General features: G+C 35.1%; 1 long non-coding RNA gene across 2 annotated transcripts in view; it reads left to right on the forward strand.

Annotated features, from left to right (window-relative positions):
* The first annotated feature begins 19,919 nt into the window (after positions 1 to 19,919).
* Positions 19,920 to 27,792, forward strand: part of LOC129493071 (uncharacterized) — a 288,887-nt gene continuing 281,014 nt past the window's right edge. The window contains exon 1 of one of the 2 annotated variants that reach the window (XR_008661024.2): positions 19,920 to 20,015. This is a non-coding gene — a long non-coding RNA (uncharacterized lncRNA). The remainder of the gene's footprint in view (positions 20,016 to 27,792) is intronic. The other variant, XR_008661025.1, reaches the window with a different exon arrangement.

Raw genomic sequence — 27,792 nt, forward strand, 5'->3', positions numbered from 1 at the left:
CATATGGAGACAATGAGTTATACATGAAACCAATGTACCTTTCACACCTCAAGTTGCTTGGCTAAAGACTGAGTTGCATTAGCTTAAGTTACAGTTCTTGAGGATACATGAGGACAGTATAATATTGCTACAGAAAAATAAGGTACTACTGATGGGAATTTATACATACTCTCATCTTTTGCATTCCTAACAAATCTGGAGAAGGAAATTGAGCTATTTCTGAATTAAGCATTTGCAAGATTTGAACTTCAATTTGAAGAATGTTAGTTCAAGTTTAAATTCAATTATAGGTCCCTGGTTTAAAACTATAAAGTGGTTATTGCAAAGCTCACATTACATCTTCAATATAAATAAAAAATGTTTATTTACAGTTGTTACTACATAAAATTTTAAATGACAATACTGATGATAGTTTCCTTAGGGCAATGATGAAGAAAACTCTCAAGTTAGTTTCTTGACTTGTATGAGTATATAATTTTTTATATCACTGAACTTCAAGTCTAATCTTGTAGGTGACAATATTGTCTTATATATAATTGGTCAAAATAATTGCTTATGGAAGTCTTTCCTTGGCTGGACTTAATTCAAACATCTGGCTTCCATTTCCTGCATGCTGTTTGTCTGCAGAAAGATGATTATTACATAATAAAGCAATCCCGGCATATGGAGAAATGTGCTTTGTGGGTGTGTATATTTACATACACATATGAACACCCCCATACACTCATAGACACTTCTAAAATAGAGCTGCTTGTTTTTTCTTCACATACACAGTGAAGATCCAATTTGGGCTACAACTTTACTTGTGTTTACTTTGACATTCTTGCTACTCAATAATATATCCTAGTTTCCTATAACTAAATGAAAAACAAATTCCTTCACCTTTTTTGTGGGGGGGGTCCATTCATTACCAAATATTTTTCATCATTCTCTAAACCTACACTTTACATGACACTGAATTTTACATATTATGTAACGCATTTCAGGTTTCACTGATGTATTTTTCAACTTAAATTTCTAAAAAACCTAACCTGGTTGCTGCTCAGTATTCCCTACTTTTCATACACTGAGATATGTTTAAATTTCTCACACTCATGCAGATCAAAATATCCAACATTGCGTTTTTTATTTGAAAAGCACAAGTCTTTGTTACTTTAATTAGCTGCAAGTATGATTTGTATTCTGCTGTTCTCTGCAAAACTTGTTGCTTCTATGGAAAGATTTCAGACTATTATTTGCCAGAGGAAGTCCAAATTCCTTAAGTTAGCATTTAAGACCCTTTCAGATAATTCCCATTCTGCTCTTTCAATCTTAATTGCTTTTTCCCACATGTATTTTATACTCTTAGAATCTCCATTCCTGGCTGGGCACAGTGGCTCATGCCTGTAATCCCAGCACTTTGGGAGGCCAAGGCAGGCGGATCGTTTGAGGCCAGGAGTTGCAGACCAGCCTGGGTAATATGGTAAAATCCTGTCTCTACAAAAAAACACAAAAATTAGCCAGGTGTGGTGGTGCGTGCCTGTAGTCCCAACTACCCGGGAGCCTGAAGAGGGAGAATCACCTGTGCCCAGGGAGGTTGAGGCTGCAGTGAGTCAAGATCGTGCCACCACACTGCAGCCTGGGTGACAGAGTGAGACCCTGTCTAACCTCCCCACTCTGCTGTCACCCCCAACACACACAGACAGTCTCCAATTCCCTCAAGATACCTGCACTTTCTGGTGTTCCAGTCTTTATTGATTTATTCTTCCTGGAAGTTCTCTTGTTATCTCCATCACCTGAATCCTTCACTCTCTTTCAAGCACACCTAAAATATCAGTCCTTTAATGTCACCTTCCTGTCACCTTGGCAAGGAATTCTGAGCATCTGTTACACCTTTTGCCTCTCTGTGCCTTTCTCCATTATGTCCTGAAGAGTGATTTGTGTATCTGGCCATATCTTTCTCACTGGAGTGGGAACCTCTTGAAGATAGACTATGACTCATTCATTTTATCATAGCCCACAGTGCTCAGAAATGTGCTCACTCAGGAAGTTTCTCGAAACCATTCTTTCCAATCCACTTTCTTACTTATTCTGGTTCGTATAAAGAATAAATTAGTTTAAACAGCATAGAAATGACTCTGTTCTAATCCCTAGAACTACTCTTCAGTTTTAATAGAAGTGGCTAAATGACAATCTGTAACACATTTTTCTAGCATTTCTGAGTCCCGGGATTTGACTATTTCACAGTGATTTCCACTTTAAGCTGCTCTCTCTCCAGCAACTTGCTCTAGTTCTCAATTCCATTCACACTTGAATTCATCTAGTCCTATTTGTACTGATTATCTTTGCTTTTAGTCTCTTTTTTCTAATCTAATATCCTTTAGGTGGAGGCTACCTGCATCCCACTTCACATTTAGAAGTGGTTTCTCCCTGGGGGGATTGGGGTATCAGCCTCCAAAGGCATTAGCTCATTATCTTCTGGAGCCTGGGGCTAGCAGATCAGGAAGTAACTTCGTTAGATTCCTCATTATGTCCCTTGTGGTGATTTCCAGTGCAAATTATGACCAGTTTTTACAATCCTACATGTTAAATTAATCATTTTCTATCTTAGATACCAACGCTTTTCTTTTTCCTTTTGCTCTTTCTTCTAGATATTACTACATACCACTTTCACCCTAGTCAAGTCTGATTATCTTTATCTCCCCAAATACAGCCTTGGGTTTAAATTAAACTTTTCTCATGCATCGTTCTTGTGTTTACCTTTAGCAATCAAATACTGTAGCAGTATGTAGACAATATCTTGTAGTAGTTAAACCTGTGGACTCTCAAATCAGATGGACCTGGGTTTGAGTTCATCACCTAGGTTATTTACTTGGATAATTTACTTAGGATTTTTTTTTTTTTTTTTTTTTTTTTTTTTTGACAGAGTCTTGCTCTGTCGCCCAAGCTGGAGTGCAGTGGCAGGATCTCAGCTCACTGCAAGCTCTGCCTCCTGGGTTCACGCCATTCTCCTGCCTCAGCCTCCCGAGTAGCTGGGACTACAGGTGCCCGCCACCATGCCTGGCTAAGTTTTTGTATTTTTAGTAGAGACAGGGTTTCACCATGTTAACCAGGATGGCCTCGATCTCCTGACCTCGTGATCCACCCACCTCGGCCCCCCAAAGTGCTGGGATTACAGGCGTGAGCCACCACACCCGGCCAGGATTTCTAATACTATTTTCTTATCGTCAACTGAGGATAATAATAAGATCCACTTCTTAGAGTTCTTACGAAAATAAATGCAACAATGCATATATACTGCTTAGACGTTTCTTGGAACAGATTAAGGGCCCAATAAATGATCATCATTGTTAGTGATGGTTGTTCTCGAGCAGAGGTCCCCAAATCCCAGGCCACAGACTGGTACCAGTTAGGTAGCCTGTTAGGAACCAGGCCACACAGCAGGAGGTGAGTGGCAGCCAAGCATTACCACCTGAGCTCCGCCACTGGTCAGATCAGCTGTGGTATTAGATTCTCACAGGAGGGCAAACAGTATTGTGAACTGTGCATGTGAGGGATCTAGGTTGCACACTCTTTATGAGAATCTAATTCCTGATGATCACAGGTGGAACAGTTTCATCCTGAAACCATTCCCAACCCAGCATCCGTGAAAAAATTGTCTTCCACAAAACCAGTCTCTGGTGCCAAAAAGGTTGGGGACTGCTGTTGTAGAGGACTTCCGAACCTATTAAATGAGATGGTCTAAGGCTCCCTAAGACAACCTAACATGCAAATACCCCCTTCAGGTTGATAAAAATGCCCACAAGGACAGAGTGAAACAGAGAACACGGCACAGAGGGAATAGCTTACATTCTCTCCTTTGGCTTCTTGACCACTTTTTCATGTTCTTTATAGTTCTTAGAATTATAAGAGCTCAAGAATCAATAAACCCATCCAAGTCTGAAAAAGATGAAAACTAGAAACCAGAAATAAATTACTGTTCGTCTCCAGACATTTACTTTGTATTTTTATAATCATTATTGAAAGTAGAGTGGGCTAAGTATTTAAAGCCAGAGTTGCCCCTAGAGACTACATTTCAGATGAAGGCCAGGATGCACATATCGCTGGTTTTGTTACATAGGTTTTGTAAATGTAATACACTATTTACTTTAGCATCAAAATATTTTTGCCTAAAATTGGTAAAATTTGAATTACTGCAGAGATCATTATTAAGCTTTTTTAGCTCTTTAAAATGCACTGGATGAGATTTATTGCATTTGTTTTGAAAGGCAGTTCCTTTTCTTTACTGTGTCCTTTGGCTGCTTCTTCAGGGGTGGCTTTCAAATGGCAGCTTGCGGTATAAAGGATTTTGTTTTTCACTCCAAAAACCATTGATCACTGTCTCTCATGTTTTCAGTACCAGCTTATGATCTCCTAATTGGAACTAACATGACACTTGCTAAAATGAAGTACATAACAACTGCGTTGATTTAGAAATACAAGGACTTGTTTTGGATTCCAACTCTAACTGCAGATCTGGGGACGGCACACACTTTTCACCTTGGATTCTGGGATGCATTTGATTTCAAATACTGATGGTAAATAACCTTGTCTGATTTAGTCAAAATTATCTTTACACTGGTTTTCTTGACTTGTTTGCCTCTGCCTCATATTAAGTGTAGGCATTATTCACAAAGTTGGTATGATTCATTACTTAGGTTATAGCAAAGTCATCCACATTCCACTCTAGGGCTGTCACCATGAAGCCCGCAGAGGAAAAAAATGAAAGACTTCCAGTAATTGGGTAGAGAAAGGTATGGGTCTCAGACCTTCTTTAACTATTCTAAAAGAAGTCATTTTAGTGGAATGAACTCATGTTGGGCGGTGGGAGGGTTGGTGCCTTATTTTTAATTTTAAGAGGATTTACACCACATTCTTCCTTCTTAACAAAACAGTGGCAGCAATAAGGACATTACCTGCCAACATTAACTCATGTAAAACAGACTTGAAGAACTCCCTCCATTGTCTACCCTGAAACACCCACTCATTATACACCCTCCAGTTATGATGAAGAATTCGATTTTGCTGTAAATGTCAGCCAAAGCCTGGTTTGTTTTTCCCCATTATGACTTCACAGGTTACTTCAAACAATGTTTCACAGAAATTTTAAAGAGATGGAAGTTTTCCTAATGAGAATATGATCTCCGTGACTTGCTTTTTATTATAATGTTCTTACATGCAGGCTTCTATTGACTGACACTTCAATAGTTAACCTCTGAAGTCAGCATTGGATGTCTGGCTTATATGTAAACTAACACCAATCTGTGGCCTGCAAAATATGATTTTAAAGGCCAGTTAAAAATACTATTTTTTAAGCTGGAAAAGAGCACTGCAAACCATAATCAGATGCACAGTATTTTTCCTGTATTTGAAACATCAGTGTAGCATTTTGTAGCTAATTAATCCTTCAAATAACAAGGAATGATACTAGATAATTGCTATTGTGTTTTGATGATATTTATTTAGGGGGATTTGAAGCTTTAGGGGCAAACACTTCCTTATGCAAACACTGTAAAATCGCATCGTTTATTCACCCATTCAACAAATATTTTTGTTTTTGCCTGGCTTGTGCTCAGTCATGTTGTCAACCATTTTGTACACAACTGTGCAATAAAAATGACAGACAAATCGACATAGAAATCTTCTTAGCAACTTCTGCTTAGACATTAACTAACTTTCATGAACGGCAGTAGTTCCGTCGTTTACAAAATGAGACCTGGGAGGTGAGACTTAAAGAGTAGAATACAGAAGGATGTTAGCCCTAAATACAATGCTTTGGGAAAGCCCGCAAATTTGAATGTTTCAAAATGGTGTCAATTTCATGTTTGCTGATATTAGAATCATATGAGGTCGGGAGTAGTGGTTCACACCTGTTTTGGATGACCAAGGCAGGAGCATCACTTACTTGAGCCCAGGAGTTTGAGACCAGCCCGGACAACATAATGTGACCCTGTCTCAAAACAAAAACAAACAAACAGAAAACCAGAATAACAGAATGACATAATAAGAGTAAATATAAGTCATGGAATCTGTCTTCCCATGGACCCCAACAGGTTTTTTGAACACAATGCTCACTTATTTCTCTGTTCCTGGTCCTTGGTGTTGGTCTACCTGGAATGTGGTTTCATCTATTCTGCCCAACTAATCCATACTATTTTTCATTGCACGTGTTAATGTTCTAGCTTCTATTTAAAGCCTAACTTGATTGCTTCACTTCTTATTAATATTGCCTGCCTCTCAAATCCTTAGAACACTGGTCAGTACCAATGATATTAGCGTTGAACTTATTCTTCTATTTGTCTTTCCTGGGCTAGAGGTAAATTCCCTGAATTCATGAAGTGAGACCGTTAAATGTAACTTTCATGTCCTTATCTTCTCCATCTCCCACTGAACACATGGTTAATGTATACTGGAAATGATTTAGAGGGCACTTAATGATCATCTTCTTTTGACTTGACAATTTTCCCAGTAAGAGGCTGTTGAACTCCCCTGGAGACATAGAATTTATGAATCATGGAGGCAGTCCATCTCATCATTGTAAAGCACTAATTTTTACAAAGTTCTCCCTGTTCAGAGCCAAACTCTCTTGCTTGTTGCACTGAATAAAGCATCATTGTTAACAATTTTAAAAGTCATTTGTAGGGCAGAAAAACTGAAAGCAAATCATACATATTTATCTGTTTTGAATCCAAATATTCATTCATTTAAGTGGAGACACAGTAGATCAAGATGAGCTCTTTAGAGTTAGATCAATATGAAATTTGATGCACTTTTGGGTTTTTGTAGCATGCAAGTGTTGTTTTGTGTTTGTTTTTCACTGCTATTCCCTTGGAGAGTTCTTTTGAGTGAATGGAAGTGAAGAGGACAAGAAACTTGCACGAAAAAGAGTTTCCAAAGTAAAAGAACATAACCTACAAAACCTATTCAGACACCACAAAGAAGAAAAGCATTAAACACAGGGACATAAATCCTGAGAACAATATTTGGATGAAAGTGATGAAGTTTTGTGGACTTCTTGGGAAAAAGAAAGATGAAGGCCATGAATTAATACATCTCTCTTTCTCTCTTTTGAATCACTTCCAACATTGACACTGAATACTTATTAGAGCCTTTTATGGCTATGGCTATTTTTCACTCAACCTAAATTTGTTCTTCTAATGTAGTTTGTATGTTTGCCAGCATAAAAAGGCCAGTGGTGAATATAATAAACCTTATGTTTCTTGGCAAAGCTCAAAGAGATGCTAAAAGCAAATAATGCAGTGGCAAATATTTTATTTGTTCTCTTTAAATAGAGAAACCGTGAAATATGGTGAAACACTGAAATATTTTGAAACACTGAAACAGTGAAGACAAATTTTCTAGATTTTTGATAGTTGCTGTTTTAATGCAAATTTCCAGTTGCACTTCCCAATACAAATCCTTAAAGCATGTTCTCACTTTGTTGAGACCAAAAAAAAAAACTCTGTGAACAACCATTTAGGTATTTAGCACACATGTACTAGGTACAGATACTTTGCAAAGCTACGGTTCTTATTTTCTATTGTGAGAAATTTCCTTTTGCAAAATACTAGGGGAAAAGACAGGAAACTAAACAACTAGAACGGCATAACATAAATGGAAGTTCATAGAGAATGTTGTGGGATATCTCAGAACAAATGGCTAACACTCAGGTGGAAGTGGCACATATAGTTAGATATCATAGCAGGGGCGTGGAGACTACTGAATTCTGATTTTAAAATACTAGTGTATAACTAATAATCTTATAGTGTTTTTAACAAGGAATACAGCATCATATTTCTTTAAGAAAAATAATGATTGTATATCTTTTAGGTGAAAATTCTAACAAGGAGCAAACAGCAAAGAACTGAAATGCTACAGACTCCAGTGTGAAGAAACTGAGGTATAGTTGGTAATTGGTTTCAGTGTGCTGGTGCTTGAAACTCTATCCCAGTGCTTCCTTCCACTAAGGCTGCAAATTGAAAATGCGAACAACGTTGCCTGCTTGAACCAGCCTGGGCTTGTGGTAGCATCATTCTGTCACTTAATTCTTCTCACAGAGGTAATGCCTATTAAGTGACTTAACAAGGGCGTGCATGATGTAGTCACGAGATGGATATTGGTAACAGTGATTCCTTGCTGGTACTTTCTATTAAGTCTAGGTTTCTTGTCACTCATTGATCGACTGCACAAAATCTTACCTGCTAAATAATTTGCCCAGGCTTCCAAATCATTGTACCTGTACTGACGATCCTCAGTGCACAAGATTACCACGTGAATTACAATGAAATTTGTGGCACTGGTACTCAGGGTCTCCACCAGTGATGTATATCACTATTAATTTCACTTTGTATTTCAGAAAGCCGAACCTTTTAAAATGGAGCTTATTGCACCAAAAATAGTCAGAAATAGAGTAAAACCAAAGAGAAAACCTTAACAACTACATACTTTGATTTATTTTAGTAGGAATATTTTTCTATTCATGTTCCAGATTATTTTCTAAAGTAAAATATACTGATTGTAAATTTTTTTTTCAAAAAAGCTACATCAATTTATATTCAACTAAGTTCTGGCCACACAAAGGAAAATAAGCAAATAAAAATAACTTTTGACTCCCCCAAACTCAAAGATATCCAGTTATCTAAGCTTCCAATGTTTTCTTGTAAAAGTCGTCTCTACCCTGAAGATAAACTTGAATATGTACATCCTATATCCCTAGATTTCTTTCTTATGCCCTCAAGACTAACCAGAAGAAAAAACGCTTTCTCTTCCAGAAAATGCAGCAGCTGTACTTCGGTTTTACATATATTATTCTTAAGGTGATATGTAAATAAGATTTTTCTGGAAAAAGAAGCAATCAAAATATTTTGATTCAGTTTGGCTAATGGAATTCTTGTGTTTTTACTTCTCATGACTCACTACCAAAATCCCATTTAAAAGTCAAGATAGAAATTAGTTATTGGCCGGGCGCGGTGGCTCACGCTTGTAATCCCAGCACTTTGGGAGGCCGAGGCGGGCGGATCACGAGGTCAGGAGATCGAGACCATGGTGAAACCCCGTCTCTACTAAAAATACAAAAAATTAGCCGGGCGTGGTGGCGGGCGCCTGTAGTCCCAGCTACTTGGAGAGGCTGAGGCAGGAGAATGGCGTGAACCTGGGAGGCGGAGCTTGCAGTGAGCCGAGATTGCGCCACCGCACTCCAGCCTGGGTGACAGAGCGAGACTCCGTCTCAAAAAAAAAAAAAAAAAAAAAAAAAAAAAAAAAAAAAAAAGAAATTAGTTATTAAGAAATTTATTCATAATAGTGGCAGAGTGGGAAAATTATATCATCAGTGGGTCAGAAACATTGAGATATTCCTGGGAGATAGAAGGCAGTGAACAAACTTTGAGAAGAGAGAGAGAGAGGAGGGACCCATTACAGAGGTGAGATCAGTGCTTTCAATCAAATTTCCAGAAAAATGCTGACCTTGGAGACAACAATTTCACAGAGGTCTCTAGCAAAGGAATTAAGTATGGGGTAATTGTCAGAAGGTCCAAGAAAAGGAGGCCTACCCTGGAAAGCAGAGAACTAAAACAGCCAGAGATGCTTCTGGCCAAAATATGAACAAGAATAAAGTTGAAATCGGAGCAATGACCTGAGAAGAAATAGAGATAATAGCAAGAGAAAAAAACAAAAATAGAAAATAAAGAATGAAAACATCTAATTTACGCTTCAAGGAAAAACTGAAGGATTTTACATCCACAAAATATGAACTGACTGCTATTAAAAAGAGTAATAAATGACTACAAAATATGTATTAGAAATTAAAATATGATGATCAGAATTAAAAATGTAATAAGAAGGCTGAAGAATAATAGGCTGCGGTTGAAGACCGAGTTAGAAATTGATGAAAAAGGATGTCTCCCAGAAGGTAGAGCAAAACATCAGAGGTAAAGTATCAGAAGAAAGCAAGATTACTACATACTGGTAATGGCAAAGCAATATCTATTATCCACCTAGTAGGGACTTCAGAACAAGGTTAGAAAGAGATTAGAAGAAAGAAATAATTACAGCAAGATATAAAATATTGCATTGATATTACGAAAACTCACACCTTCACATAGACTGCTAAGCAGACTTCCAGAAATTTCTAAGCTATGAGAATTAAGAGAATAACCAAACAGCCAGCCCCTTACTAGCCTCATCAGACTTCTTACAGGAAATTCACAATACAGACAGAGAAAATGTGTCCTGAAGTGCTAATGGAAAGCAATACATATGCGTAAAATACTATTTCAAACGTACTAGCATTTTAAAAAATACATATTCACTGTCTCTGAACAAAGAGGGATATGTAATATAAAAAAGGTGGAGAGTAAAAAAAATTGGAGATAGAAAAATAATTTCTGCCATTGTAACTCTGAAATTTAATACAGTGTAAAAAAGGATTCTCCAAAAGGTAGAAATATTATGAAAATACAAGCAAATGAAACCAACCTGGTGCTAAATATCAACATGATTTCAATGAAGTATGTTAGGGAAGGTAGGAAATAAGATGCTGAGTGTCTTGTTTCAATAGAGAAGACTGTAGATATAGTTTAATCCTTGATATGAAAAGATAAATGTATTTGTAAAGAAGTGTGAGTAGAATCTTAAAAAAAAGTATATATAGCTTCCAACCCATAAGATTATAAATGTAATAAAATAAATTGACTAATCAACTACTAATAGAAAAATGAAAAAGGTATATAATAACTAGAAAACATGCAGTAAGATAACAGACAAGTCAAACGTATCAGAAAGCACGAGAAATTAGATGGGTTAAATACATTAAAAGGCATAATTTTTAACATGTAATTTAAAAAGTCAGCGACATTTTTTTTTTTACTACAGACACATCACAAACCACCCCTAAAAGAATGAACAAAAATAAGCTATATAAATATTAGGAGTGGTTATGGCAATAACTGATCAAATAAGTGAAAAAGCATTTAATTGCATTAAGCATCTAACTCAGTGTTAAAAGACGAAATTTAGCAAGATCATAAAACAGCCATGTGTCTCTATGCTCTGAATAATATGGCATTAAAGTATATAAAGCAAAAACTGTTAAATGTAACAAGAAATTCATAATACCACCAATAAAGTGGTTTATAATATAACTCTAATGACTCCTGCATTAGTGATAAATCCAGATGGAATCACTTCTTTTGACTAAAGAACATGCTTCAATATTTCCTTTAGAGTAAGTTTATGGTAATGAATTTTCTGTTTTGGTTTGCCTAAAAATATTTTTATTTTAACTTCATCTATGAAATACAGTTTCATTGGCTATAAAATTCTCAGTTAGAAGTTCTTTTCTTTTAGGACTTTGATTATACTGTTATCTTCTGATTTCTGTTTTTTTCTGTTTTTAGCTGTCTTTGTTCCTCCTTTGAAGAGACGACACTATTTCCTCCTTTGAAGAGATTACATTATTTTTCTCAGGCAGCTTTGGGGATTTTTCTTTGTCTTTTGTTTACTTCATTATGACTTGGTGTGCTTTCCCCCTGCCATGTTAGAAAAATCCTTATTGGAATACGTAGTGCTTTTTGAATCTGGAATTTGATTTCCTCATCACTAAATATTTCTTCTATTCCATTCTTGACCTCCTTCTAGGACTACAACTGCACATATTTTTAGGCCTTTTATAATACCCTCTTTGTTTCTTATGCACTTTTGTCTACTATCCTTTTTAAATTTTCCATTACAAGCTTGTCTGGATTATTTATTTATCATTTTTTTTCAGTTTATTCATACTCTTTTTAGGTATGTCTAAACAACTGCTAATCAATTTCAGTGAATTCTAAATTCAGTTATTACATGTTTCAAGTTAAGATATTCATGTGATTGTTTTCAATTGTTTGTATTTTCTGCTGAAATTCTGTATAGAGTTGGTAAGTCGAGGTACTTCCATTTCCTTACTCTAAATACTCATACATAATTTTCATTTTAATAATATTTATGCATTATTTATATAAATGTTTAATTTATTTAACATTTACATTATCATTATTATTTGTATATTAGATATTACTTGAATATCTAAATAAATATGTATTCTAGAAATCATGTTTTTTTATGTAGAAATAAATACAAGACAACCCTATTCTCTGACCTCAGTGTTTTTCTGGTACTGCCTGCAGACTTAGTAAGTGTAATATACATCTATCCCAAACAGTGAGAAAAATGAATAAAATTAAATGTAAATATAAATATAAATATAGATAGATGGATGATAGATAGATAGATAGATAGATAGATAGATAGATAGATAGATAGATAGATTTAGGCCATAAAAACCAGTAAATGCATCTCTGAAAAGTGTGTCTGTCTTTAAAATAAAGTTAGTAACAACGGTTCTGTGTCCATCTAAATTTTTATCTGAATTTTGAAGATTGGAGTCTAGTGCCCTAAATTTGCTGATGATAACTGTTAGTGTAAATTACATATTTTTATATTAATAAAATATTCTTTTGATATAAATCTTGAGTTTTTTAAGTTGGTTGGAGGGCATTTTTTTATATTGTTGGCTAATTCTTATAACATATTGAGATGATTTTTGTCTAATATCAATTCTTTGATGAGCCCTTACCCTGTACTATTTAATACATATGTTGCATACTAATATTTCTTAATTTTACCATAAAAAAAGATACAAAATAGCATTCCCATTTTGCAAATGTCAATAAGAAAATCACAGTGGCTAAGTAATTGCTGAAGTATACAGCAATTAAATTTGGCAGATCAATATTTAAACTTAACTCTTATTGCAATTTCTATTGAAATGACTTAGTATAATAATGGTCTTCTAACATCACATTGACCCTGTATTTGTAAAGAAAAACTGGTTATTTTACATGATTTACTCATTTATATAAATTTTAAAACAGATTACCAAACTTTTTTTTAATTCATTCAGATTTACACATGAGAAGAGCATATAATTTTCTGTTAAGGGACATTTTAAAACGTTTTTATATTATGAATTTTTTAAAATAACGTATATTTCTAGGGTGAGAATTAAAAAGAAATACCAATTAAATATCCTAGTCTTTACTATACATGTTATTTCAAATTTTTAAAAATTATATTTCAAATCATTCAGCTTTTCCTTTTGCCTTTTATTCTATTTAAACAAATTATATTTTTGACACTTTCCACATTATTTGTATCTTTAACATTATTAGCATCCTTTTAGCTTTAAGCATTTTTGCTTAGAACTATTAAACATTTTAAACTTACTTATTATTTTTAATTTTGCTTTTTTCTTAATTTTACTCCACAGTCTAATTTTTTTCAAAAGCATTAAGAATTATATCTATTAGTTTCATTCTTCTCAAATTATTTTATTGTGAGATATTACCAATTTTTAAAAACTTGTAAGGTATGTAGTTCTCTATATTTTTCTTTTAACCATTTTTGTTATTTTACTTTATGTGTCTTTCCTAAGATGCATACACTAGACTTAAAAAAAATAAATCTACATCAGATGACATTTAATGTTGTAGCAGATGTACTTGCTTTTTTATTTGTTATTTTACTGTGTTCTTTGCTAATTTATTTTGTTTTCTCTCTATTGCTATAACTGTGTTTAGTTTGATTTTACCATTGGTGATGATTTGAATATAAGACATCTTATTTTTAACTTTCAGATTTTTGCCACTACATTTTCAAAAACACACTTGGACTTATTATATTTATCTAATTATCAAAGTGAAAATACCTGTGTTTTAAATCTGCTTTGCGTATGAAAAATCATTGAGCTTAGCTTGCTTTGCTTTCTTTATCCCCTCATATTTCCATTTTCCTAAATATGCTCATTTAACACTGATGAGGAGGAAGAAAGTGATAAGAATAACATTTTCCCAAATTAATTTCTTGTGGGTAGTTTATTTTCAAATTTATATTAAAACTTTTAACTATTCCCCAAAACTATGTTTTTTGTTCTCAATTGTAATAATCAGTCATTTCATATTCCCTGTTTCTGAGTTTTAATTATAATTAATCTTTCAGTTCACTAGAGTATATCTTTGAGTGCTTTTTTATAAGAAGGGGTAAATGTGTTTAATATTTCTAAGGGCTTGTGTTGCTAAGATTTTTCCACATGAGTAATAACTCCTCTGAATTCAGGATCCTTGGATTATAAAATGTTTCTCTTCAAATATCTGACAACATCATTTTGTATTCATCTGGCATCTAGTTCCAGGACAAGTTTATTTTTTACTCTCTCATAATTATTCTTTGCTAGAACACTATAGACTTTATAGTTTTTAGTGCAAAAAAATTTTAACATGTCTCTGATTAGTTTGTTTTCATTAAAAATAGCAGTTTCTTTATATTTAATTTTTGATCTTCCGTGATCTTTATTATTATACACGTTATTGTTCTTTTACCTGCATTTGGCAAGAACTTCTCAATTATATCAATGAACAAGTTTTTTTCAGAATCAGTTTAGCCTGTATATAACACATTTTACTTCTGCTCCTTTCATTTATAAAACTTGGCATTTTTTTTAAAAATATTGCCCAAATTCCTCTTATTTTTCTGCCTGTTTCTACTTATATTCAGTTTGATACCTTTTCTTTTAAACCTACAGCCTTTTTATCTCTACCTACTTATTTTGGGACCTACCCTCTTTTTTTGTTCATTTTTATGCCATGATCTTTTTTCATATGAATAATGTGTTTCTCTATTCTCTTATTTTTAAATTTATTTTTCTGTTTACTAGATTACATCAATAACACAAATGAGCACCCCCTTTCTCTATCGTTCAGTGAATTTCTGTTGTTCTTTTATGTTGCAGAATTTTGGCTTATGTTGTAGAAATTCATACACACATTTATCTATTTATCTGCAGAAAGAATTTTTTATTTTTATCTAACCTTGAAATAAAGAGACAGCATAAATCAGTCAGGGTCCAGTTAGGAGACAGAGACCACATTGGGAACTTCAACAGGGAACATTTAATATAATAAATGAGTAACTAGGAAAAGGTATGAGCTCACCAATGATACTTGCTAACTCACTTCACTAGTGTGAGGCAACGTCTGGCCAGGTGTGCGTGCTTAGTTAGCTCCCTGACAAAGGGTTTTGGTTTCTGCATTATCTCACATCACCCTGGTCAGTGGCAACAAGAACTAACACGGGTCTCTGTCCATACTGATGTGGGTCCAGGTTGTGCTTGGTCGGCTTCACTTTGTGTTCATCTTCCCTTCTGTTCTACCTGCCCTGTGGACATCAAGCTCCAGCAATAGTTGTGCAGAAAACTTTCTCAGAGATTGTGTGATCACCTCCCGCAATCGTGGATATCCTTGCAACTTGTCTATTATGTATCTACCTACCTATCAACTATATATCTGTCTCTCTCTACCTATCATTATCTCCTAGTCCTGATTCTCCAATTGAACTCTGACTGATACTGGCCCACAAAAAAATAAACATAACTAGCCGGATATAATGTCTGCAGACACATAGGTATGAAAGGCCACTAGCTTTCTTCATTATACGTGGGAGCACTGCAAGAATTCACCTTTCCTTTGCTGGAGAATCTAGGGGTGCAATATTAGATACTCGGTAAAACTGTGTGGTTCATTGTAAACTATTCCTCAGCAGACAATGCTTTCTTGTTTTTAACACATCTCACTGGGAGCCTTGTCTTCTAGAATACCATGGTCTACAACCTGTTTCAGTCTACCTCAAGTCTTAGTTCTCCATTTTAGTTTTAAAGTGGATGAAAGATAGAAAGCTGCTAATCCAGAAAAGTGGATGGAGACAGTGGGTTTGTTGCCATCTTGAAAAATTTCTTGAAGTGTATGTGCAGGGAGGCAAAGAGAAGCTTGATTTGAATGGTTTTTATATTTGGTGTACTTCCTGATTTTTAGAGTGCTATAAGCAGATACTCAGATGCTTCAATATTTCTTACTAATTTTTACTTAACTGAGTGATTTTTATTATTTCAGATCACAAATGTTATTTATTTATTGTAATTGATGGTAAAATAAATTGACTGCTTTTAGAATCTGGTCAAGCATAGCTTTGCTTCCATACCTAAATTACTACAAATTTGTGTCCTCTTGAATGTTATGTAATTTAACCAGAAATTGAAGAAATATCACCATTTTAAAGAAAATGTGGTCATATACACTATGGAATACTATGCAACCATAACAAGAATGAAATCACATCCTTTTCAGCAACATGGATGTAGCTGGAGGCCATTATCCTGAGCAAATTTGCAGGAGCAGAAAACCAGATACCACATCTCACATATAAGTGGGAGCTAAGCATTGGGTATACATGGATATAAAGATGGGAAAAATAGACACTGGTGACTATTAGAGAGAGGAAAGAGGGAGAAGGGCAACAGCTGAAAAACTACCTGTTGGGTATTATGCTCACTACTTGGGTGATGGGATCATTTGTACCCAAGCCTCAGCATCACATGATACACCCATGCAACAAACCTGCACAAGGATCCCCTGAATCTAAAGTAAAAGTTGAAATTATTGTTTAAAAAAAGGACATAATAAACATAGTATTAAAATGTTGATGCATCCCTTATTTTTATTTATTTATTTATTTATTTTTGAGATGGAGCCTCGCCCTGTTGCCCAGACTGGAGTGCAATGGCACGATCTTGGCTCACTGCAACCTCCACCTCCTGGGTTCAAGCAATTCTCCTGCCTCAGCCTCCTGAGTAGCAGGGATTACAGGCGCACGCCACGACGCCCAGCTAATTTTTTGTATCTTTAGTAGAGACGGGGTTTCACCATGTTGGCCAGGCTGGTCTCAAACTCCTGACTTTGTGATCCACCTGCCTTGGCCTCCCAAAGTGCTGGGATTTCAGGCGTGAGCCACCGTGCCCAGCTGCATCCGTTATTTTTATAGCTCTTATCATTATCTGTTATCTACACCATTCTATGGTGGCCCATGACTATTGTATGTGGTCATCAGTGCAATAGTCATTACTGTGTGTATGCCCAGTGTCTAAAAGAGTTTCAAATACGTAGTCAGGAGATCAATAAGTACTAGTTAAACAAATAAACGAATTAATCGCTGAAATAAAAAAATCGCTGGAGAACTGAATTTTGTAGCTTTTTACTGATTTGATTTAAAGCAGAGATTATAAATTTTAGAAAAATGATTATCTCAGGTGGACTCCTAAAGGATGATATATATAACATACATTTGAAAATTGAAGCACTATAAATGCCTGAAATTTTTAATTTCAGATTTTTAAAAGAGACACCATCATTTGGGCTTTAATTCTTATAATTATTTTTTCTTATAAATATATAATTAAAATGTATTATAGAAAGATGTATAATATAATATAAAATATAAATATGAAAATAAAAAGTTAAAGAGTTAAGAGACTCTTGACACCCACAAAAGTCTTATGTTAACATATTTTGGTATACTGCTCCAGAATATTTCCATTAAAAATCTGTACATATACTGGAGAGAAAGCAAAAATGCTAGCTGAATGACTAGAAATAGAATTGCTACTAGGGAAAGAACACACTTCCTTGTAAAACATGAGGATGGATGGTCTTAATGTTGGAGGATGGCCCCCATGAAAGATAGAGAGGATGGGTTAGGACTGGGATAAAGAAAACTAAAATACTCTGTTCTATAGTACTAGTCTTGAGATTCAAACTGGTTTTAAAACTTCAGAGACACACAGGATTCAACCAGTTCCACACATAAGAATAAATATAGGCTAGACAACACAGCATGAATGGCAACAACATAGCTGAGCTATCATACATCTCAGTAACATTTAGGATCTCCCATGTGGCAGAGACACCATTATGTCTTCACCAAAAGTGCTTAGAAGGGGATATTTGGCAGGTTTGGGCCATAAAATGTGTGTAGAATTTATGTTTACCACTTCCAGTCTTGGTCCCTAAAAAGTCTCCCATGAAATCTACTTTTCCCTTTGCTCTTTGGTGGCCTAACACAGAACACCTGATGGATCAGTTGAGTTTGCCACGTCTCTAAAGGGGAGGCTCTGAAGAAGTAGTGGGGATTTGGTAGAAGGAATCTGGATCTCTGAATCACCACTTGGAGAAAAACTTCTCAGGACAGTTGCCTATGGCGACCATGAAAATGCATCTCTCACATCTCCTGCTGGGACCATAAATGACTGATGGCCCCAGCTGCAGTTCCTCTGGATCTACCACTGCATTTGCACCGAGGATGTGTTTCACCTGGGGGCCTGCTGGCGGCTAATGACTGAACACGGTGGGATGGATACTAAGACAGGTTCATTCCAATGAGATGGAGGACTCCTGCAGGCATTTGTCTGAGGATCCCTCACTAGCCAGGCCAACCCTTGCTTAGATTAGTGCTTCAGTCCAAGCTCCTCTTCTTTAATTTTTCTTTCCCTTTCTTCTTCCTCGGGTGTCAGATCTACTTCATGGTCTGAAGACTCTTCCTTCTTTCTCCTTCTCCCTCCCCTAATAAATATCTTGCACTTCTCAGCAGATCTTGAGTAGCACAAGTGGTACCAGGACAGGTCTGAGAAAACAAGTGGTAAAATGGGGATTTGGGACTGGCCCATCACAGTCTGCTGGGTAAAGATACCACCCTAAGTAGTGGGTGTGGCGCACAGAGTCCCTGGCACAAAGTGCTAAATATTGCACCAATGGTGACCAGGAAAAATGCCTCTGTGGAAGAGAATACTGTGGCAGGTGTAAGGAACCAAGAATACGAAAGAGATAGAGGGAGGAGGGAGCGACAACTACAAACACAGCAGAGCTGACTGGCTATTGCTAAGTTGTGCTGATGCTCTGCAGGGTAATACTCAGATATGGAAAATTTTAACAACCATTGAAGGCTAAGTATTGAGAGCCACAGGTCCTCTTTAGTAGCTGATAAATACACCATTATTTATAGCACCATATTGGATATCTGATAGATTCATAAATCTACAGAAAGATTTTTTTAAAATACTCAGCCAAGGCAGGTCTGTTCTGCCATCATCAGGATCTTCGATGGAAAAACCTGGAATCCTAAAATGTAAGAGGGGCATCTGAATAGATGCACCTAGCTTCCCTCTAGCTAGCATTCTCTGAGGCCAGTGGCTACTGAGGCCTCTGAATGTCCAAGGAGTCAGGAGAGAACAAAATTAAGCCCCTGATATGGCACTATTTCTCAAAGAGACTGTATCAGTATTTTATTGCTGCCATAACAAATGTCCACAAATTTAGTGGCTTAAAATAACAAAAACTTACTCTCTTTGTGGTTTGCAAATATTTTCTCCCCATCTGTACTTATATTTTTACCCTCATAACCTCATAGCCATTTTCACAGAGCAAAAGTTTTTAATCATCTTGAGGTCCAATTTATTAATTTTTATGGATCATTTTTTTTTTGCCCTTTAAATTTAAAACTCTATTTGGTTAAATAAGCAATAAACAAAGATAAAAAAATGCATGACATGCTAGGAGCAAATATTTGCAACCTATATAACAAACCAAGGGTTAGTATCCATAAGGTATTAACTATGCTTACAAATTAATAAGAAAAAGACAACAACCTATTAAAAATGGGCAAATGATAAAAGAGGTAATTATCAGAAGAAGAAACACGTACAGAAAATTATAGATTGATATGTCAGTAAATACATGAAAAGATGTTCAACTTCATTAATAATCATATAAACATAAATTAGATATAGCTATTAATATGGTTAGGCTTTGCGTCCCCACTGAAATCCCATCTCGAATTGTAGCCTTTGTAATCCCCGCTTGTTAAGGGAGAGACCAGGTGGAGGTAATTGAATCATGAGGGCAGCTTCCCCCAGGCTGTTCTTGTGATGGTGATTGAGTTCTCACGAGATCTGATGGTTTTATAAGCGGCTCTTCCCCTTACTCGCAGCCCTTCTGCTTCCTGCTGCCTTGAGGAGAAGGTGTTTTGCTTCGGCTTCCTGCCGTGATTGTAAGCTTCTTGAGGCCTCCCCAGCCATGCTAACTGTGAGTCCATTAATTCTCTTTCCTTTATAAATTAGTCTCAGGCAGTTCTTTATAGTGTTATGAAAACGGACTAATACAGCTGTTTTTACCCACCTGGTTAAAAAAATATTGATATTATCTATACTGTAAGGGTTGAGGGGCAATGGGAAATCTCAAATGTCGTTGGTGAAAGCGTAAATAGGACTTTTGGGGAGGGCCACTTTGCATTAATTATCAAAACTGTAAATGCGCCCACCCTTGACCTAGTAATTCTACTTCTAGGACTCTATTCTATAGAAATACTAACATGAATACACAAGATTATACCAGGTGCTCAGCACAGTATTGTTTTTAATAGTGAAAAACTGAAAAGAACCAAAGTGAACAACAATATGAGGGAATGGTTACATAAAAGTTAATACAGCTGTGTAATGGAGGCTAAACAACCATTGCCGACAATGTGTAAGCTCTGTGTACTGAAGTGGAAAGATGTACACGTATGTTAGTATAGTAAAGAAAGCAAACTGCAAGATAGGGTGGGTGATAAAAGCTATCATTACACATAGTGTTTTGAGGCAGCAGTGGCAGGGGAATTAGTCATGTTGGCTAACTATGGATATTTTTATGTCAGTGTAAGAACTTTTTGTCCCTTGGTTCTAAAGATTTTCGCCTTTCTTTCTGAAAGTTTCACAGTTTTTTGTTTGTTTGTTTTACATTTAAGTTTGTAATTCAATTTTGAGTTGCTTTTTGTGTAACATGTGAGCTGTAGTTTTGCTTATAAATCTTCAATTGCTCCAGTATTTGTTTAAAAGGCTATCTGTCCTCCACTGAATTGCTCTTGAATCTTTGTCAAAAATCAGGTGGGCAAATTTGGATGGATTTAGTTTCGGTTTCTCTATTCTGGTAAATTTATCTATGTGTGTGTTCTTCTTCCAAAAACATGTTGTCTTGATTAGTGTGGTTATATAATAAACCTTGAAATTAGGTAGATAAATTCTTCTTTTCCAACATTGTTTTAACTATACTTGTTTCTTTGTCTTTCCATATAAATTCCATATTTTCCATATAGGCTTTGCGTCCCCACTGAAATCTCATCTCGAATTGTAGCCTTTGTAATCCCCGCTTGTTAAGGGAGAGACCAGGTGGAGGTAATTGAATCATGAGGGCAGTTTCCCCCAGGCTGTTCTCGTTATGGTGAGTGAGTTCTCACGAGATCTGATGGTTTTATAAGCGGCTTGTCTGTCTATAAGAATCTTGTCTGTATCTGTAAAAATTCTTCCTGGAATTTTGATTGAAATTGTGTAAAACCTGTGTATCAAATTTGGAAGAAATTGACATTTTTACCATGCTGAGCCTGTCAAACCGTGAACATAGTATATAGCTCTTTATTTCTGTAAAATTGCCCTTTTCATTAGCTCTAGTAGACAGAATGATGGCCACTCTGAGATGTTCATGTCCTGATCCCTGAAACCTCTGAATAAAAATTAACTACATTGCACAAAGGACTTTGCAGATCTGATTAAGTTAGGATGTTGAAATGGTGAGATTATCCTGGATTATTCTTGTAGGTCCAATGTACTTGTAAAGGTTCTTTAAGTGAAAGAGGGAGGCAGAGAATATAGAGAAGTAGATGTCACTATGGAAGCAGAGATCAGAGTGATGAAACTGCTAGCTGGGGCCACATGCCAAGGAATGGAAGCAGCCCCTAGAAGCTGGAAAAGGCAAAGAAATGCAGTCTCCTAAAGAGCTTCCAGGAGGAATCCATGCCTGGCAATGCATTGATTTTGGTCTTATGAAACATATTTAAGACATATGACCTCTAGAGCTCTGACAAACTTGTATTGGTTTAAGCCACTATCTTTGTGGTCATTTGTTACAGCAGCAAAAGGAAATTAATACATTAGCGTTGTATACTTTTAATATATAATTTCTGTAAGTGTTTTGTTAGATTTATACCTACATTCTTATTTATTTTTAGGGTTTATAATTGTATTGTATTTTAAGTTTTGGGGGCCATGTGTTTATTGCAAATATGTAGAACTAAAATTAATTTTTGCATATTTTTTGCCCTGTGACCTTGCTGATTAGTTGTTAGTTTGTACAAGATTTTTGTAGATTCATTGCAATTTTCTATGTAGAAGACAATTGTGCCATCCGCAAATGGGATGATTTTATATATTACATCCTGATCTGTAGTTTTCTAACTTTCTTTATCTTGCCCTATTGTACTTACCAGAACTTCCAGCACTAAGTTGACTAAGAGCAGTAAGAGATAACATCCTCTTTCTGTACCTGATCTTGGAGAGAAAATATCAGTTCTCCCCACTTCCCAATGTTAGTTGTAGCTTTTCTATTGATGCTTTGTATCAAGGTGAGAAAATTATCCTCTATTTCATTATTTGAGCTTTTAATTTTGAATGTATGTTGAATTTTAATTAATTTTAGTCTTTTTACTTAGTAGATTGTATTTTTATTTTTACAACACATCTTTATTCTTTTTTGACAAAAAATAATTGCACATATTTACATGTAGTACAATGTAATGTTGCCATATATATACATTGTGTAATGATCAAATGATGATTAGCATATCCGTCATTTTAAACATGTATTGTATCTTAGTTTATTTGTTTGTTTATGAGATATGGTCTAGCTCTGTTGCCCAGGCTGGGGTGCAGCAGCATGATCATAGCTCACTGCAGCCTCAACCTTCCAGGCTCAAGGGATCCTCCCACCTCAGCCTCCTGAGTGGCTGGGACTACAGGTTCATACCAACAAACCCAAGATGGGGGCTTGCTGTGTTGCCCAGACTGATCTTGAACTCTGCCTTAAGCAACCCTCAAGCCTCTCATACTGCATCTGGCCCATTTCATTGTTATAAGAACATTCAAAAACCTCTCTTCTCACTGTTTGAAATATACAATGCATTATTGTTAGCTATAGTCACCCTGTTGTGCTATAAAGTAATGAAACTTATTCTTCTTTTCCAGCTGTAACATTGTACCCAATGACCAGCATCTCCCCATCTCCCCTTTCCTTGTGTTCTCCCAACTCTCTGGTAACAACTATTCTACTCTGAACTTTTTTCAGATCAATTTTTTTAGGTATCACAATTGAGTGGGATCATGTGGTATTTGTCTTTCTGTGCCTGGCTAATTTATTTAACATAATGTCCTTCAGGCTTATCCATGTTGCACAATGACACAATTTTATTCTTTTGTGTGGCTGAATAATATTCCATTGTGTATATATACCACATTTTTCCTTATCCATTTATTAACTGGTGGGTCTTTAGTTTGATTCCACATCTTGGATATTGTGGATAGTCCTGCAATAAACATGAGATCTGTTTTTGACATGCTGATTATATTTCTTTTGGATATATACCCAGTATTGGGATTGCTGGGTGATATGGTAGATCTGTTTTTAATTTTTTTAGGAATGTCCTACTGTTTTCCATAAGGGCTGTATTAATTTACATTCCCACTAACAATCTATAAGGGTTCCCATTTTTCCACATCTTCAACAGCATTGTTATTTTTTGTTTTCTTCATAATAGTCATTTTAACTGGGGTGAGGTGATACCACATCGTGGGTTTGATTTGCATTTTCCTGATGGTTACTGATGTTAAGTATTTTTTCGTAAATTTGTTGGCCATTTGTATGTCTTCTTTGAAGAAATGTCTAAATAGGTCTTTTGCCTACTTTTAAATTGAATTAGTTGTTCTTGCCATTGAGTTGAGTTCTTATAAATTCTGGGTATTAACCCTTTTTAAGGTATATAACATGGAAATATTTTCTCTCATTCTATGGTTGTTTCTTCGTGCTGTTGATTTTTTCCTTTGCTGTGCAGAACTTTTTTAGTTTGATGTTGTCTTATTTGTTTATTTTTGTTTTTGTTGTTCCTCCTTTTGAGGTCTTGTCTAAAAAATCCATGTCCACACTGATATCATGTACTGTTCCCCCCCTTTTTTTGTATTAATTTTATAGTTTGAGCCTTACATTTACGTCTTTATTTCGAATAGATTTTTGTATATGATGAGAGATAGGGTCAAGTTTCATTCTTTTGCATGTGGATATCCAGTTTTCCCAGAACCATTTATTTTCCCATTGTGTGTTCTTGGCAACTTTATTGAAAATCAATTGGTTGTAAATGCATATATTTGTTTCTGAGCTTTCTATTTTGTACCATTGATCTGTGTATGTATTTTTATGCCAATACCATGCTGTTTTGGTTACTATAGATTTGATTTCGAAATTGGGTAGTGAGATGCCTACACCTTTGTTCTTTTTGCTCAAGATTGATTTGGCTATTTGGGGTCTTTTGTTATTTCATACAAATTTTAGGATCGTTCTTTTTTATTTCTGTGAAGAATTACATTGAAATTTTTGATAAGGACTGTATTGAATCTGTAAATTGTCTTAAGTAGTATGAACATTTAATAATATTAATCCTTCCAATTCATGAGCATGAAATATCTTTTCATTAATTTTTATCCCCTTTAACTCATTTAATCAGTTTTATAGTTTTCATTGTAGAGGTATTTTACCTCCCTGGTTAGATTTATTCATAGGTATTTATTTATTTGTAGCAACTGTAAATGGAATGACTTTCTTCATTTCTTTCTCAGATAATTCACCATTAGTGTATAAAAATACCGCCGATTTTTTATATTAATCTTATATCCTGCATCTTTACTGTATTTGTTTATTAGTTCTAATGGTTTTTTGGTGGAGTCTTTAGAGTTTTCTATGTGTAAGATTATGTCATCTGCAAATAGGGACAATTTGACTTCCTCCTTTCCTATTTGGATGTCTTTTCTTTCTTTTGCCTAATGCTCTAGAAAGGACTTCCACTACTATATCAAGGAGTTGTGAAAATGGGCATCCTTGTCTTGTTCCAAATCTTAGAGGGAAAGCTTTCAATAAAAAAGAAAAAAATAGGCTAATATTGCTAATGAACATAGATTCAAAAATACTCCACAAAATACTAACAAGCAAAAGTCAATAGCACATTAAAAAGATTATTCACCATGAACAAGTAAGATCGATCCCAAGGATGCAAGAATGGTTTAATGTATGCAAATCATAAATGTAACATATTAATAGAATAAAGAGTAAAAATCATATGAACATCTCGATAAACCAGAAAAAGCATTTGACAAAATTTGACATCCCTTCATGATAAAACCTCTCAACAAATTAGATACAAATCTACCTCAACATTTTAGAGCAAAAATATTGTGCGGATAATACTCCCCCACTCCCACATAATTTCCTCGGTTAACATTTTGTCTAGTATAGAATGATGCATTTGTTACATTAATGAGCCAATATTATTACATTAAGTGAAGTCAGTAGTGTACATTAAGGTTTACTTTTTTGTGTGGCACACTTCTACAGGTTTTGACTAATACGTGCCTTATATCCACCACACAGCACAGTTTCATCATCCTAAAAATCTCATATGTTCCATCTATTTATCCCTCCTGTCCTCCCTGCTACCCTACTTCAACTTCTGGAAACCACACATCTTTTTAAGGTCTCCATAGTTTTGCTTTTTTCAAGATTGTCATGCAGTTGGAATTATATAATATGTAGCCTTTTCATTTCATACTGGCTTTTTAAACTTAGCAATATGTACATAATATTCCTTCATGTCTTTTCATGGCTTTATAATTCATTACTTATTATATAATTTTATTATATAGTTTATTAATATTATCTACAATTATATTCCATTGTATGGATGTACCAGAGTTTATTCATCTACTAAAAAATATTTTGGTTAGCTTTCAGATTCTGGTGATTAAGAATAAAACTGATGTAAACATTCATAAACGCAAGTTTTTGTGTGGACATAAGTTTTCAACTCATCAGGATAAATACCTAAGTAGGCAATTGCTGGGTTGTGTGGTAAGACTATGTTTAGTTTCATATGAAACCGCCAAATGATCTCCTAAATTAGCTGTACAATTTTGCATTCCTGCTAGCAAGGAAGGAGAATTCCTATTGTTCCACATCCTTAACAGCATTTAGTATTGTCAGTTTTTGGATTTTTATTCATTCTAATGCTTGCATAATAGTATTTCATTGTTGTTTTAATTTGCAATTCACTAATGACTTATAATGTTTTGAGTTTATTTTTTAGTCACTTACTAGGTTTTCGAGGTGAAAACTCACATTATTGTTTTGAGCCTCTTCAAACTCTTTTCTAATGTATGCACTTAGTGCTATAATTTTTCCTCTCAGCACTGCTTTCACTGTGTTCTACGCATTTTGACATGTGTTAACGTTCATTCAATTTGATGTATTTTTTTCTTTCTCTTGATAATTCCTTTTTGACTCATGGATTATTGAGTAGTAGGTTGTCTGGTTGCCAAATGTGAAGAGATATTTTTGTTTTATTTCTGTGAGTGATTTCTAATTTGATACCATTATGTTTGGAAGACATTCTCTGCATGATCTCAAATCTTTTCTATTTGTTGAGGTCTGTCTTATGGCCCAGAATATGGCTGATTTTGGTACATGTTGCATGGACATTTGAAAATAATGTGTATTCTGCTGATGTTGGGTGGAATGTTTTATGAATGTTAATTAGATTCTGTTGGTTGATGGTATTGTTGGGTTCTTATCTCCATGTTGATTTTATGTCTAGTTTTTCTATCAGTTGTTGAGAGAAGTATGAAGTCTTTATCCATCATTGGAGATATGTCTGTGTCTCCTTTTCTTTATCTCAGTTTTTGCTTCACATGTTTTCGATTACATTACTTGGCTCATGCCCCATCTACCATTGCTATGTCTTTGTGGTGGACTGACACTTTTGTCATTATACAGTATTCCTGTCTCTCTCTGGTAGTTTCTTTGCTACAAAATCTACTTTATTGGAATTAATTTAGTCATTTCTATTTTTGTCTGATTCATGACTGAATTTTATATTTTTCTACTATTCTTTTAATTTCAGCCTGCTTGTATCATTATATTTGAAGAGTTTTTAATATTCTATAATTGTCATGATTTTAAAATCCATTTGCCACTCTCTCTTAATTAGTGATTTTAGAACATCTGCATTTCATTAGTTATCAATGTGCTAGTATTTAAGTCTGCATTTTATTTTAGGCTTTATTTCTGCTCCCTACTCTTCCTTTCAATATCTTCTTTTTTCCTATCCTGCTGTGGGTTAATTGAACATTTTTTATAATTTTTTTTTTTTTTTTTTTTTTTTTGAGATAGAATCTTGCTCTGTCACCCAGGTTAGAGTGCAGTGGTGCGATCTCGGCTCATTGCAGCCTCTGCCTCCAGGATTCAAGCAATTATGCCTCAGTCTCCCAAGTAGCTGGTATTACAGGCATGTGCCACCATGCCCAGCTAATTTTTGTATTTTTAGTACAGAGTTTCACCATGCTGCCCAGGCTCGTCACTATAATTTCATTTTGATTTACCTATAGTGTTTTGAATGTATCTTTCATATAACTTGTTTCACTGTAGGTATTACATCATACAAACATATCTCAGAGATATTGCAGGTTGAGTTCCAGACCACCACAATAAAGCAAATATGGCAATAAAGTGAGTTACACAAATTTCTTATTTCCCAGCACATGTAAAAGTTATATTTATACCATACTATGAAGTGTGCAATAGCATATTTCTAAAAACATGTACGTACCTCAGTTAAAAAACACTTTACTGCCAAAAAACGCTGATACAGAGACACTAAGTGAGTACATGCTGTTAAGAAAACAGTACCCGTAGATGTACTTAATGCAGAGTTGCCACAAACCTCCAATTTGTAAAA

This window comes from Symphalangus syndactylus, chromosome 11 (assembly GCF_028878055.3).
Source record: "Symphalangus syndactylus isolate Jambi chromosome 11, NHGRI_mSymSyn1-v2.1_pri, whole genome shotgun sequence".
Classification (NCBI taxonomy): Eukaryota; Metazoa; Chordata; class Mammalia; order Primates; family Hylobatidae; genus Symphalangus; species Symphalangus syndactylus.